Source organism: Bos mutus, unplaced genomic scaffold, assembly GCF_027580195.1.
Source record: "Bos mutus isolate GX-2022 unplaced genomic scaffold, NWIPB_WYAK_1.1 CTG377, whole genome shotgun sequence".
In the NCBI taxonomy this organism is placed as follows: domain Eukaryota; kingdom Metazoa; phylum Chordata; class Mammalia; order Artiodactyla; family Bovidae; genus Bos; species Bos mutus.
This window is the reverse complement of record NW_027219863.1, coordinates 76,750-86,815: the sequence shown is the minus strand read 5'-3', so window position 1 is coordinate 86,815 and position 10,066 is coordinate 76,750. Positions and strand designations below refer to the sequence as shown.

Below are 10,066 nucleotides of genomic sequence, written 5' to 3'. Positions count from 1 at the left end.
TATAAAAGGAACATATCTCAACACAGTAAAAGCCATATTTGAGAAAACCACAGCAAACAGTATTTTCAATGGTGAAAAATTGAAAGGATTTCGTCTAAAATCAAGAACCAGACAAGGGTGCCCATTCTCACCACAAGTATTCAACATTGACTTGAAAGTCTTAGCCACAGCAGTCAGAGAAGAAAACAAAATAAAAAGGAATCCAGGATGTTAAAAAAAGAAAGGAAACCCTCACTGTTTGTGGATGACATGACCTTCTACATAGAAAGCCCTAAAGACATCACGAGGATATTACTAGAGCAAATTGATGAATATGAAAATGTTGTGGGTTATAAACTATTACACAGAAGCCCCTTTCATTGCTATACATGAACAATAAGATAACAGAAAGAGAAATTATGCAAACAATCCTGTTCACCATTGCAGTGAAAATGATAGCATACTGAGGGATAAATTTACATAAAGAAACAAAAAGAATTATATGTATACATAGAAAACTATAAAACAATGACATAAACAAAAGATGAGATAAACAGATGGACAATTGTACCAGGTTGATGGACTTAAAGAAACATTATAGTGAAAATGAATATACAAAGTAAACAAAACAATTTATAGGTTCAATGCAACCCTTATCAAGTTACCAATGGTATTCTTCAGATAATTAGAACAAATACTTTTACAGTATGTATACTTTCATAGTAAGTATAGAAAGACAAGGAAACCTCTAATAGCAAAAGCAATCTTGAGAAAGAAGAATGGAAATGCCAGACTCAACCTGCCTGACTTCAGAATATACTACAAAACTACAGTCCTCAAGACAGTGGCACAAAGACAGAAATCTAGACCAATGGAACAAAACAGAAAGCCTAGAGATAAATCCACACACCTATGGACATCTTAATTTTGACAAAGGAGGCAAGAATATACAATGGAGAAAAGAAATATCTTTAACAAGTGGTGCTGAGGGGAAAAAATGGTCAACCAGCTGTAAAAGAATGAAAAAAAAAAAAAAAACACCTTCCTAACACCATATGCAAAACTAAATTCAAAATGGATTAAATGCTTCCAAAACAGGCATTTTGCTTTCTTGCATTTCTTGTTCTTAGGGGTAGTCTTGATTGTTGTCTGCTGTACAATGTTATGAACCTCCATTCATAGTTCATCAGGCACTCTGTATATCAGATCTAGTCCCTTAAATCTTGGCTTGGGTATCAGGACTCTGCAAAGGATGGCTTCAGTTGACCCTCTAGCTGCTCTTGGCCCCACAGTGTAGGCCAAGACAGCATAGGCTGGGATGTGTTCTCACCTGGAGGCTGGAGGAAAACAGAACCACTTTGAAAGGGCCTCTGAGGCACCTGAGGAAGATGATAAAGACTGTAAGAACAAAGTATCTTTCCAGGGCAAGGGACAGATGACACCACAGGCTGGTGATAACATGGAGGAAGTTGGAGAGGAGAATGAAGGGCAGATTTCAGAGCTAGCATCTGGACATTTAGGGTGATGGCAGCTGCTCCAGACCTGGCTGCAGGCCTTGAGGAGATATTTCCAAATGTAACAAATTAATGTGGTCTCTGTCCTCTATGAGCTTTTACAACCTTAAAGCCTCAGCCTATGATACTATACCAAGTATAGAGTCATAGCTTAGAAATTCAGGAGATATTAATTTAGGGAGGGTGTGTGAGACCTGTAGGAGATGTGTTCTATCAGACATGTTCTAACATTTAGCATAATCAATTGGGCTCGAGCCAGGACTCACTTATATGCATGTAGACTGTTCTCTTTGGAATATTCCAATTATGAGATCATATAACCTCATATCTGGGATTTCACTTTCTTGGTGAGTACTTCTCCACTTATAAAAAGGAAGATAGTACTAGTTTAGAAGATACATCTTTGTATTAGGACTTTTCTATCAATTTCTGAACTCTACCAATTGTTCTAGGTAACTTCCTGCCACTACTAAATATGGCCAACTATATAGTATCTCCTCCTGCCATACTAGAGGCACTACAGTAAGTGTAAAGGCAGATAACATACAAAACCACATTTATAGCTCATGATTCTTTGCTAATTTTCTTTTCAGTTGATGTATTCATAGGTGTGAGTGGGGTATTAAAGTCCCCCATTATAGTTGTGGTACTGTTAATTTCCTCTCTCCTACTTGCTTGCATTTGCCTTGCATCTTGAGGTGCTTCTAAATGGCACAGTGGACTAGTTACACCTAATTGTTATATATAGGCATTACGTTCATTAGTAATGGAATCACCTTTTTTCCAGTGCAGTCCTGAGCCCACATCTTGGTCCCTGCACAAAAGCAGGCTGGGTTCTTCCCATGTTCAAGCCCTGAGAAACACTCCTGAGCCCACATCTCAGTCACTGCACTGAACCAGTCTAGGTTCTGCCCTAGTTAGTCCCCAGCACATACCTCTGAACCAACATCTCGGTCCCTGCACTGAAGCAGGCTGGTCCTTCCCATGTTCAAGCCCCAACAAACACTCATGAGCCAACCTCTTGGTCACTGCACTGAACTAGGCTCTGTCCTACACTTGTTTAAGACCCTGACAAACACTCCTGTGCACACATCTCCTGCCCTGCACATGATCCAGTCTATGTCTTGCTCTTGTTAGATCCCCCAACACATACACCTGAGCCCACATCTCGCTCCTGCACTGAAGAAGGCTGGGTCCTGCCTTTGTTCAAGCCTCCAACAAACAATAATGAGCACACAACTCGCTCCCTGCCCCTGAAATCAGGTGTGTCCTGCCCTTGTTCAATCCCCCAGGAAACACTCCTGATCCTGCATCTCACTCCCTGCTCTGAACCCGCCAGGGTCCTGCCCTTGTTCAAGATCCTGACAAATACTCCTGAACCTACATCTCGGTCCCTGCACTGAACCAGTCTAGGTCATAATCTTGTTAGATGCCCCAACACATACTCCTGAGCCCACACCTTTGTCCCTTCACTGAACTAGGCTCGATCCTACACTTGTACAGGACCCTGACAAACACACCTGAGCCAACATCTCATTCCTTGCACTGAATTAGGCTGGGTCACTGGAGTGGGTTGCCATTGCTCAAGAGACTGAAAAATTCTCCTGAGCCCACATCTCGTGTCAACTGCATTGGACTGTAGCCTAGATCCTTCCTCCATGGATTTTTCCCCAACACATACTCCTGAGTCCACATCTCCTTCTCTGCTGAAAAGCAGTCTGGGTCCTCCATTGTTTGAGACCCCATAAACACTCCTGAGCCTGCATCTCCATCCCTGCACTGAACCAGGATGGTTCCTGCCTTTGTTGAAGACCCCAGCAAACAATCCTGAGCCAACATCTCATTCCCTGCCCTGAACTAAGGTGTGTCCTCCTGTTCAACCCCAGCAAATGCTCCTGAGAAACACTCATGATCCCACATCTCACTCCACGTTCCCTGCACTGAAGCCGGCTGGGTCCTACCCTTGTTCAAGACCTTGAAAATACTCTGGAACCCACATCTCTGTCCCTGTACTGAACTAGGTGGGTCCTGCCCTTGTTCAAGCCTTGACAAACACTCCTGAGCCAACATCTCGGTCACTGCCCTGAACTGGGTCTGCTGGTTCTGCTCCTGACAAAAAACTCCTGAGCCAAATCTCAGTCATGCACTGACTCTGGACAACCCCATTATGATGGCAGCCCACCAGGTTCCCAACAACTGTCCTGGTATGCCCAACTAAGGTGAGTCCTCACCTGGAGTGGGTTGCCATTTCACTTCTCAATACAGATCTCACGTGAAAAATGAAAACTGGGTCCTGCTCAGTCCCGTCAAATACTCTTGAGTCCACATCTCGTGGACTGTAAAATACCAGGATTGGTCCATCCATGGGATTTTTCAGGCAAGACAAACTGGGTGAGCCTGCCATTTCCTTCTCTGACTGAACCTAGTCTGTGTCCTGCCATTGTTTGATTCCCAACACATACTCCTGAGCTCACATCTTGGTCCCTGCACTGAACAAGGATAGTTCCTGCTTTTGTTCCCCTGGGCAAACAATCCTGAACCAACAACTGAAGACACTGACAAACACTCCTGAGCCAACAGCACTAATGAGCCCATATCTCACTCACTGCACTGAACCAAGGTGTGTCCTCCCTTTGATCAACCCCCAGGAAACACTACTGAGCTCATGTCTCACTCACTGCACTGAACCAGGCTGTGTCCTGCCTTTGTTCAACCCCCAACAAATACTTCTGAACCTACATTTCTGTCCCTGCCCTGAACTAGACTGAATGCAGTCTAGGTCATGCCCTTGTTAGATCCCCTAACACATACTCCTGAGCCCACATCTCAGTCCTGGAACTGAAAGAGGCTGGGTCCTATCCTTGTTCAAACCCACAACAAACACTCCTGAGTCTTCATCTCCATTGCTGCACTGAACTAGGCTGGGTCCTGCACTTGTTCATGCCCCGACAAACATTCCTGAGCCCACATCTCGGTCCCTGCACTGAAATACACTATGTCCTGCCCTAGTTCAATCCCCCGACAAACACTCCTAAGCCTGTATCTCAGTCCCTGCACTGAAGTATGCTGGGTCCTGCCCTTGTTGAAACCCCCGACAAACACTCCTGAGCCTACACCTCGATTCCTCCACTCAAACAGGCTGGGTCCTGCCCTTGTTGAAAACCCAGACAAACACTGCTGAGCCCACACATCAGAACTGCACTGAACCAGGCCAAGAAATGCACATGTTCAAGCCCCCAACCAACTGTTCTGGGCCTGCATCTGACTCAAAGGCTGGTTTCTGGCCTTACTTAAGCCCCAAGCAAACAATGCTGAACCCACAACTCACTCCCTGCCCCTGAACTAAGGTGTGTGCTCCCCTTATTCAATCCCCCCAGGAAACACTACTGAACCCACATCTCACTCACTACACTGAACCAGGATGGGCGCCTCCAAATTTCAAGCCATGACAAATACTGCTGAACCAACATCCTGGTCCGTGCACTGAACCAGGCTGGTTCCTGCCCATATCAACAACGACAAACACTCCTGAGACCACATCTCGGTCCCTGCACTGATAGCGGCTGGGTCCTGCCCATGTTCAAGCACCCGACAAAAACTCCTGAGCCCACATCTCAGTCCCTGTACTGATTGAAGCTGGATCCACCCCTTGTTGATCCCGACAGACACTCCTGAGACCCACATCTCAGTTGCTCCAATAAACTAGGCTTGGTCCTGCCTTTGTTCAAGCCCCCGACAAACACTCTTGAGTCCACATCTCGGTCCTTGCACTGAATCAGCTGGGTCCTGCCCATGTTCAAACTCTTTGTAGAACGCATATATCATATATCAGAACTATAGGATGGCTGGCTTAGCTTGATCCTCTTGCTGCTCCAGGCCCCACAGGCTTGGGCGACAGGGCAGGCTAGGATGTGTTATCACATGGAGAACAGAACTATTTTGAAAGGGCCTCAATAGGGTAAATGGCAGATGTGCATATCTCTGACACTGGTGAGTCGTGGAACTTAAGGGGAGCTGTCCTTAGCGTCTCCCTGGCAGGCATTCGAACAAGGTTCAGGGAGTTCCCTCATGCCAGCACAGCGGGCCCCATTTCTCCCTTTGTGCAAAGTGTGGACAATCTGCCTCAGGCCTGTGCAGCGTTCACATCTGTCCAGCGAGGGAGGGAGGGTTGCCCATCAAATTCTGCAGTTCAACAGTGACCGCCCACTGTTAGCTCTCAAGGTTGAGAAAGCACTCTCTGAACGTGTGGACTAAAACCGTCTGATCTCCCATTGCTGCAACTCACTCAGGATGAGAAGGGCTTGCCAAGGATAAGCGTCTCTTCTGAGCACTGGTATCCAGAGAGTGGCAGACAGCAACAGCACTACTTAGAGAGACAGAGACACACAAACGTCAGCGCCTGATACACACACAGAAGGATTGCCCAAAACAGTGCTATGCCAAAAGCAAAGATAGAGAGACAAAGAGTGAGCTCTGCACCCTAAGGCTCTGGTGTCCCTGAACAGGGGAGCTCAACTGTAGCAAATGACGGCATTTCTCCCTACTGCCCTAGCATCTAGACAGCAATAGGATCTCTGTCTCATGAAGAAAAGTATACAGCCACTTGGCACCCCTGCATATCCTTTGGATACTCAGGGAGACCTCCCAGTTATTGCCGGTCCCAGCGGACACAGGAGTGTGTGTTCGGATTGAGGAGTAGGAACCCGTGGTTGGAATTTCCAGAGCCAGGTCAATGACAGCGCCTGGGGCTGCCCCAGCCACATGCAAAATCCTCTACATCCCTGGAGCAGAATCTGGCCACGTGGGGGCGCTGGAGCAGCACAGGAACCTTAGACGATGCCCTCCGGTCTGGGGGCATGTCCATAAGGGTGCCGCCCACTACCCTCTCGGCCATTGCTCTAGATTTGGGCTAAGAGCCTGTGCGTAGCTCACAGCCAAGGCCCCCGCCTGTTCGGCTAATCTCCCAGGGCCCCTTCACCCTGTCCTGGGCTTTCCAGCACCCCTTTCCTTGGCCTCACGCCACCCCCAACACACCAGCACCCGCCTCCCGGACCGCCCCTCACTCCCCGTCCCCAAAGAGCTAGTGGGTCCCACAGGTTTACTGCAGCCTGGGCCGCCATTACGCACTATTGGCTGTTTTGTTATATCGTGTCCCTTCACTTCTGCCCCAGCTCGGGGTCACTGCCAGGGCCAAGAGGAGAATAAGAGGTGGTCAGAGGAAGGCAGGAGTGTCCCTGGACCCCGGACCTTCTTAGTTGTGAGCCTGGGTACTCACCCCACGGCCTGCCATCCTGATGCTGTGTGCAGCTGGAACCTTGCAACCACCAGTTGTCATGCTAGGCGAAGAGGCCACCCTCATCAGGGTGGAGGCAGTGGAGGCCAGCGAGACCCTGGTGAACGGAGACATGGCAGGGATCGGGCGGGAGTTCTAGCGGCTTGCAGAAGACATCATGGAGGAGCTGGAGGTTGTGGCGGATGAGGAGCAGGAACAGCGGTCCTCCCAGGAGCTGGAGGAGAAGATGGTGGAGGAACAGGACAGGCCAGGAGGCCTGAGTGAGCGCCAGGCGCTAGATGCCCTGCAGGCACTGGCCGCCCTAAAGGTAGAACTGAGCTCTGAGCGTGAGCAAAACCTCAGAGCCTACGTTCAGTCCATGCACAAGAACCATCAGAGGAGGAAGCGTCACTTGGCTCGGGGGAGCACGATCATCCAGGGCATCCCTGGCTTCTGGGCCAAAGCTTTATCCTTTCCGCTGGCTCCTTGGGGTCCGGGCCTCAGGAGGAGGAGAAGGGGCAGGAGCAGGAGGAAGGGGAGGGGGCAAGGACACAGGAAGGGCGCTGGAGGGCCCTGAAGGAAATGTGGTCCTGGAGAATTGGCAGGTTCCAAAGGCACAGCGGAGTAGGATCTGGGCAGGGCCACATATGTACATGTCACAGCCATGCCTTTGAGTGTCTCCTTCAGGCTTGCATCTGAGGAGGAGCAGCCCCTGAGGCCTCTACGTCAGGAATGACAAGAGACGGTAAACCAGAGCAGCATCGGCAGACAGTTATTGGTGTAAATGTGGGTGATTCCGGCATATAGCTGAGACGTGTGAGTCATTCACACACACACATGTACACACAAGCATACACACACACATGTACACACACACACCAAACAACCTCTTTGCTTTCAGACACGGATTGTCACAGTACTGCAAGTCTGACCATGTAAGCAGTGACATGCCACTACCAAGCATACACAGGTCTGGAGGAGAACAGTAGCCGTCAGAAACAGCCCCTCCTTGGGAAAGGCAGACCACCTGAGATGCACAAGACCACAAGGGCCCAGAGCCATGGGCATGTCTGATGGTATGGCAAGGCCTGATGACATCATTATTGGCCAGGCAAGAGGCAGTGCCTAGCTCCTTGCAGATGCCTGTTCCAGTATCCTTGTTCCACCCCAGACTAAGGCTGATGTTCTTGGCTCTTCTTGACCCAGCATGTGGCCTGAATGGCTCCTTGACCTAAAGCAGATTTTTGAGCCACCCTCAAGTTTCCATCATGATCAGCGACCAAGAACAAGACTTTCTCGGCTACATGATTGACTTGAAGGTCAGTGAGGGAGACTGAGGAAGGGTGGGTATGGGACCTGGCAAGGAGTGGGAGAATTGTGTTAGCCATGTTCCTGTGATGTGAGACTTTGGAGAGGCATCGTGGAAGCTGTTAATGCCTGCCTGGGAGGCAAGCTGAGGCCCCTAGAAGCTTGCACCTTTTCCCTCCTCGCTATCCTGGCAGGTGCAGGTGCAGAGCCATCCGTGGTCCCGCTACAAGCTGATATTTTCCTTTCAGGACAACCCCTACTTCTTGAACATGGTGATAATTAAAGAGTACTACCTTGAAACCACTGGTAAAACGTGGCTCCTGGGGTGATGATGAGTATGGGTGTGCAAGCATATGGATGATCCATCTGTGGAGTCCACCCCAGTCTCCCCTGTCTTTCTGCAGGGTGCAGGGCACGTCATTCCACTCCAGTCCACTGGTTCTGGGACTTTCTACGGGGAGCCCCTAGCCGCAGTCGGGACACCAGGGGCCTTAATTTTCTCAACTGGCTGTCGGGCCTCAATGGCCCAGAATCAAACAGGAGTGCTGAGGTGGGGTTGCTTTGGGCCTGCACATAGTTGGTGGTTGATGTTGGAGTTCTTGGCTGCTCATGGGAGGGTTTGGGGCCTGGTCGTCCCAGGGCTGACCTTGCTTGTGCTGCCAGCAGCTCATTGGCAAAGATGTGTGGGACAATCGCCTGAAGTACTACCTCAGGGAGGAAGGTTCTTCCATGAGAGATAACTGACAGAAACACATGTGGTGAGGGCGTCTGGAGGTAGGCCCTGAAGGAACAGCCGTGTAGTAGCCGGGACACGGTCCTTTCCCAAATGGGGATGCTCAGGTTCATGCAAGCTGGCTGCAGAGCTGGAATTTGGGTCATGCATGTAGCAGGTGACTTGCTGAGACTGGGGGTCTGGGGGACTCAGTGTGTCCATGAGTGAAGTAAGTCTCCCTCAAGTCAGCTGTGGTTGCAGTGCGAGAGTCCTAGGTGATACTCCTAAAGGCAGGGTGAATTAAGTGTCTGTGTCAGAATCATCCGTCCCTGGGTCCTGCCATCCCTGGACCTCCTGCTGCTCACTGAATTTGAGATTACCTGCGCCATTCACTCCTGCCCCTTACCCTGGGATGGCCTGTCATTGAAAGGGCATCCTTTCTGGGTACCGACTTTGGGATCTTGTGTGAATTTCCACATGCACCACTCAGATCTCACCACCACCACACATGCTGCACTCGAAGTGGCTTCAGGCTGCCTTGGGAAAATCTGAATGAGCTTGGGGAGGAGGTGGACAGGGAGCCCCAAGGGCAGGACATGGTGCAGACTGACGCCATCTCTGACATTGCTGGACACGGCGTCTTCGCTCCTGAAACACCTGTGTACCCTGTTTGTGTTTGTGTACCCGTGCCAAGCATGTGTGTGTATACACGCATGTGTGTGTGTGTGTGTGTCCGGCCCAGGGCAGATGCAAAGATGAAGGCGAAAAGAGAGGAGGTGCTGAGCAACCATAAGAGGAGGCATGAGGCGTCCCCAGTCTGAAGGTGGTTTGTCGCCATGTCTCTGCACTGACCCTGTCCAGGATGGGAATGAGGAAAGGAAGGCCAGTAGTAACTCCTGACCATTGCTCCAGATATCTGCAATTAGACCAAACACAAAACACGCACACCATTTCTACTGTGTTGTTGTGTGTGTTTGGACCAGGAAGAAGGGGTTCAAGGTCTGAGGATTCACACAGGGCAAATCAGGTGGGGTGGGACTTTGAAACCACTGCCTGTGGAGCCCTCAGTCTGGGGGCTGCGGCCGGCCTGTCGAAATGGTGGACGTGGCTATGGCAAGACCCGGGATGGTGAGGAGGCTAAGGTCCTGCCGAGTTGGGCAGATACCCGAAGGAAAAGAGGCACAGATTACCTGCTGCACTGGAGACTTTTTCCACCCACGTGAGGAGAACTGGGAAGGTCCTTGGCCAGTGCTGCCCAGGAGCAGCCCATCATCCAGCACA

At 49.9% G+C, this 10,066-nt stretch overlaps 1 pseudogene; it reads left to right on the top strand.

Moving 5' to 3' along the window:
• Positions 1-5,455: 5,455 nt before the first annotated feature.
• On the top strand, positions 5,456-8,817 carry LOC138986996 (testis-specific Y-encoded protein 1-like; annotated as a pseudogene).
• Positions 8,818-10,066: the final 1,249 nt, after the last annotated feature.